Genomic DNA, 6,254 nt, shown 5'->3' on the forward strand with positions numbered 1-6,254 from the left:
TAGTAGCACCCATCTATAGTGATCAGTAAGCTAGGCGCAGACTAATGTGAGAACCTGGGGCACTCCAAATCTATATGGCTCAGTTACTCACTAGAAAAGCACTGAACCACTGTGAGAGATTGTGAACATGTCACAAATTTTGAGTCTGTGCTAAATATTTTCTCAAATACAACATCACTGTCACTGTGGTAGTGAGCCTGCGGCTCATCACCTCCACTAATCGGCAGATGTTCAGACTGCAGGAGATAGAGAGCTTCTCCCAAGTACCCAACCATTCATCCCACCGCTTTGTCCAAGAGACATCTGTCTCTTCAAGCTGGGACTGGAGTCTAGAGCCTGCATAGCATAATCTGAACTTTCACCAAAGCTGCAACATGCAAACATAGACTAGTGTTGTCAGACTCCAGTTGCATCATCTCCAGTGGTTAGACTGCAGAGTGCTGATGCCATGTGTGATGATGCCACCAGAGACTTGAAGTGGATTCCTCCATATTCTCACCCATTGTCCTGACAATCCTTGGCAGGCCTTCCAACATGTCACATTACTGTTTGTGTGAGGCCAGCAGTTTTCTTTTCATGGCTGGGTCCAAGAAGTCCTCATCTCTATGTCCTTCTCCTGGGAGAGAACTTGATAAAATCCCTGCCATCATTAACTGCAGTGGCTCACTGCTGCCTGGCGTTTCACCTTGTGCAGACCCATCTAGCTCACTATCTAACCCATATGGAATGCCAGTATCTGAGCTGGTAACTAGTGGGGGGTGAAGCAAGTGACGGTGCATCCATAGGAGGATTCTCCTCCTCTTGCTGTGCAGGAGCCTAGAAGAGAAAAGGGACAAGAGCTAAGTTGTCAGATGCAAGTGGAATATTTGTAGCTGATAATTGAATATAGAGCTTGAAGCTGTGAAGCTGCAGTGCATTTTCTGAGGTGGATAAAAGGTTTCAAGTAATATGCTCTGATATGTCGCTGGCTTCCTGATGTTGCTGGCTCAGTCTAGGCCACAAAACTCCACAATGTCCTGCTCTGCATGGGTGAGGACAATAAAGATGGCAACTCCTCCACCATCGTGTTCCTCTCTACAGCACTATTGAGCAAATGTTGAGAATGTAAGAAGAGATGTTTAAAACCTGTGGGCATGGTGCATGTGCTGAAAGATAGAGAAGAAGCAAGATGGAATGAGAATGGGGAGGTAAAGAAGGAAGAGGGAAGAGTGTATTTGAGGGAGGACCACTGGAAGTAATTGGTGCATATGCAAGTGGTAGGATGTGAAAAGAGAACAGTGATAGTGTGTGGTTTGAAGGGATCTAAGGAAAAGGTGGGGCATTTGGAATGATAAAGATAGGTGTTACAGTGTGCGATTGTGATTGTATGCTGAAGGATGGAATTGTTAAGAGTGATGGGGGAGAGGGGTGACAGGAGCATTATTAGGTACTGTTGAGAAAGGTGGAAAGGTGAAGAGCTGTACTCACCCTTGTTGCCCTTAATAGATCAATGAACCCCTTTCTGCAGTGAACTCAGGCCCTGGGGATGATGCTGGGGCATTGACCCTTTCAGCCATCTATATTCATGCCAGCTTCGTTGTGATCTTGGGAACTTTTTTCTGGCTTCTGGGAAATAATTACTCATTCATTGGTTCATTTCCTCCACTAGAACCTCCAAGCATGCAGCAGAAAAGAGACAAAATCCTTCGACTCATCTCTGAAAGCAACATGTATTCAAAGAATTGTCCGATTAAAAATCCAAGAAAGGAACACAGCCTTGCTTTAAGAGATGCATCACCACTTTAAGTAGGCCCTGGAACTCACATTGGAAATTGTGTACATCATGTGGGTGGGAAACTCATATTAAAATGTGACTCAGAAATATAAGTTTCCTGTGCATCATATCGAAAATATCATGGAGGCTTGCTGCTCACCTGAGTCATGGTCCAAGTTAAAATCACGGTTTAATGTTCTCGAATGTAAGATGCAGTCTGGTATTTGGGTATCTGAGACCAATTTGAAGCACATTGTGCAATATGATATTGTATAAGAACAAATTCTGTAATATGATACTCTATAAGAACAAACTCTGCTTTACCCACTGCCAAAGTAAATCCGGACATGAAAATTTAGATCATAGTTTGTTTATATAAAGAATGCTATCATTATCAGTTAGCAGATCTAGTTAGATGAGACAGTGAGACATGATTGTGTTACATGTGCTACATTTCTTGAATGCCCATATTCTACTAATGGCAATAGTGATTATTACACCATATTTTTCACGGGAATGAAAAAAGCATCTGGTTGCCTGTGGTTTTAATTAGTCAATAACCTTCTGTATCAGACAGGTTGTAACATTCATTATTACTATAACTGGCACTTATATATGTTGCCACAATATAGCATCAAAACATTCTTGGTAATCTGAAAAACTTCCCTATAAATATAGCCCAGAATAACATTTAAACCAAAAATCTGAAATGGAATTTTAAAAATGCCTGTGATCTCAGATAAGCCAAGGCTCAGTAGTCCAATATTGTTAAAAACAAAAAGTCTGATATTCATCTTCTAATTAAAGATTGGAGAAAAGCTTATGTGTCAATATATTTAACAAAGTAGGAATGTAGGAATGAACTTGAAAGAACAGTTTCTACAGTTTCTAAGAGATTTTGTTAGTGGCAATGAAAATCTAACAGCCAATCATGGCATTTCTATAATACAAAAATGTTTCTCAAGCAGCTAATGTTTCAATTAACAGGTATAAATATTAAAAAGTATATTAACCCAGCTATGACATATTCATTTTAGGCTGAAATTACCATTGATAAGAGGCTGATTAACAGCAAAGCCTGGCGAATGCTGTTAATTTCTGTACTGGAGTAACTCAAGCATATTTAAAGCAATGGCGGACAGCCTCCAAGTTTGCCAAGGAGACATCAAGCATGGCAATATGTCACTGACAAAGTGCACTCGATCTCAAGCACTCAGAGGACTGCACTCATTTAAAAAGTACATAAAGGTAATAAGTGAACATTACTGTAAGCACAACTGCCAGTAATTTCCACATGGTTTTCCTGATTCCACATTCGGTTTACACTGGAGTTTCCACCAGTCTTCCACCAAAGTTACAGTGGGGAAATATATGTGTACATAGATCAAAGTGAAGAAAGCCAGCAGTTATTAAAAATGCACCGGAAAATAATATCTAACGCACTATATGAAATGAAAAGAGTTGAATCATGCAGATACAGCTGATGCCATGATGGGAAAGATTACGGTTACGATTTTCTATGGGTCAATTTCTCTAAATTCTTACTGCTTTTACATTTAAAGGTGAAACTCATACATGAAAGTGGGAAGCACAGCATGGAAGGGATTAGCTCCCATTATATTAAACTTAATTCCTATTACTGATTTATTCAAGAGGGAGAGTTTGGAAGACATTGTGACTTTGGAGAATAGAGGAGAGTGTAGAACTACTGCCTTCTACCATATTAACATATGATAGATCTACATTTCCATGGAGCTAGTCCACAAGCACATATTGATACAAAAAAATGACTTTACATATTCCAATTTAACGCACATAGAATAAGAACACAAGAAATAGACAAAGAGTAAGGTATTTGGCTCTTCGAGTCTGCTCTGCTATCAATACAATCATGGCTGATCCCTACCTCACTTCCACCATCCCACATTATCCCCATCCCTTAATTCCCTTAGTATCCAAAATCTATTGATCTCTGTCTTGAATATGTTCAATGACTGATAATCCATAGCCTTATAATGTACCATCTACATTCTTCACAAAACAAGGAGAAAGCAGTGGAATGTCAGTCACACCCAATCAGCACCACATACCTTAGCATCAACCATTACCACCCTCACTTAAACCAACCATCTGCACAGATACATATACTATAGGAGAAGTACATAGTATTAAGGACAAGGAAGTATTGAGTGAGACATCTACCCATAGTCAACAAGAGTTAGCAAAGATAATGGTTGCTCAGGACCACCTGGTACACAGCAAGGTTTTTATGAGAAATAGATCCAGCCATTTATTTTCAAACACGTTATTGCAGGAGCAGCACTTACCTCTGTACTTAACATTGAAAGGTGTCTAGTTAGTGGGAGGAGTCTAGCTACCTGGTATACCTTGCAATCTCCCATATGAGTCATGTCATGCAACACTGGTTTATCATCAATGCAATCTGCTAATGTGCATGTTGCATAACTCCTGCCACCTGCATTGAAGACTTCATTTGCACAAACTACAGAAGAAGCCTTTCTCATTATCATGAACGTTCTCACTGCTGCTCCTGGATCTTTATGATCTAAATTCCCAAGATGCAATTATGGCCTTCTTCGACTTGCTTGGGGAACAGCAATAGATAACCAAAACAGAGAGATTCCCAAACCTGGAATCCCCATATTTATATGCAAACACAGATTAGTGAGCATCATGAGGAGATCCCCTCCAGCAATGGCAGTATGAAACAAAGTAGTTGAGGTCAGTTGCAACTTTTATCAGCAACAATTCTGTGCAAAAATGGCAATAGCCATTGCCACTAAAAGAATAACCCGCAGCAACCAAAGCAATGGAAAGACCTGGTGCCATTGCCAGTCCATCAGGGTTACAACAATAGGAATCTGAATTTCCATAGTATCTGTCGACATAAAAAAAGTACACAACACAAATAGTTGTAACCAAAATTGCTGACCCAGGAAGGGAGACACCAGAAGGGGAAACCAAAAGCTTGGTTGAAGGAACGGGCTTGAGGAGGCTTTCAAAGGATGGGAAATGGAAATGTTTAGTGAGGGATTTCTATACAGTATGGGCACGGTGGCTAAAGGGTCCAATACCAAGGATGGTGAGATACACAGAACCCCAGAGTTTGAGGAATAGGGCATTAAGGAGGAGATGCAATCCATTTATAGAGAAGGATAGAAATTTTGAATTTAATGCGATGACAAAGGTCGGATCAGTAAGAAAGGCCAGGGTGGAGACGGTTCATTGGCAAGTGTGATTTATTGTGAGAGAGAATATGTGCAGCAGCGATTTAGGCAAATAGAAATTAATGAAGGATGAGAGAACAGTAAGGAGAACATTGGAGTGATCAAGCTTGGAGGTGTCAAAGGCATATATAAGAATTTCAATAGCAGGAAGTTTGAGGAGAGGTGAAGGCAGGCCATCTTGGAGGAGTGAAAGGAAGCAATCTTGCTTCATATATCGTTCAAAAGACAACATCTGTAACAATGCAGCATTCCCTCAGTATTGCACAAGAGTTACAAACACTACAGATACACACAACCAGCAATTCTTAACTAAATAAAATCAACTTGAATTTATTTTGCCTTCTATCATTATATAATTGTGCAGAAAATAGAGTCATTGTCAAAAAGCGAAACAAATTTACAAAATATCTGATTCTTGAATGTCCCCTTTTGATTCCTGAAAGGCACCTGTGGCATTCATGTTGAAGACGGTTGCAACATTCACTATCCATAACGAATGTCCGATGACTGTCACCGCAAATCGGTGTGGACTAGGTGGCACACCTCGGTGAGACTCCCTTTGAAGACTTTAAATTTTTTTGGATCCTTTATGATGTGTGAACAAAATAAACTTACGACCAACTTTACCAATGAATATAGCCAATGAAAGGGATCGACCACCTGCTACAAAGTGGCAGCGCAATGTCAGAATTTCTTTGTTCTGAATGTGCTTGCTACCAATATAACCTTTTCATGATTATGTTGAGTGAACTTCTACAATAGCAACTAAGCATGTGCAACAACGATATTATTTAACCTTGGTGACTGAGAAACATCTTACCGTAGTTAGTAAGATGTCAAAAACTGCTTACTGTATTTTTAAGGGAAAAAAACACTGACTCAAACTTTATTTTCAAAACCCAAAATTTTAAAACGATTGAGACAAGTTGCATACATATTCAAAGAACATAATAAATTAATGAATAAATTTGATTTTAAATGAAGCAAACTGTTGGTCTTCTTTGAAATTGAGAGAGATTTGACGGGCTGTCATTGTTAAGGGATGTTTTTGTTCGTTTGGCTAAGTTAAATAAGTTAAATAACTTATGGAAAAACACCCATATTAAAACACTTGACTGTATTTTATATCCATGGCACTGAAGAACGGCTTGTCCCTGTCTTTAAAGCGATCCTAACTATTTGTTTTGGAAGTTGTGCTATAGTGTTTAGTGTTTTTATCCTTTGTCTGCTGGCTTTTGATTGATCGCAGAGCT

Source organism: Cetorhinus maximus, chromosome 24 (genome assembly GCF_964194155.1).
Source record: "Cetorhinus maximus chromosome 24, sCetMax3.hap1.1, whole genome shotgun sequence".
NCBI lineage: Eukaryota > Metazoa > Chordata > Chondrichthyes > Lamniformes > Cetorhinidae > Cetorhinus > Cetorhinus maximus.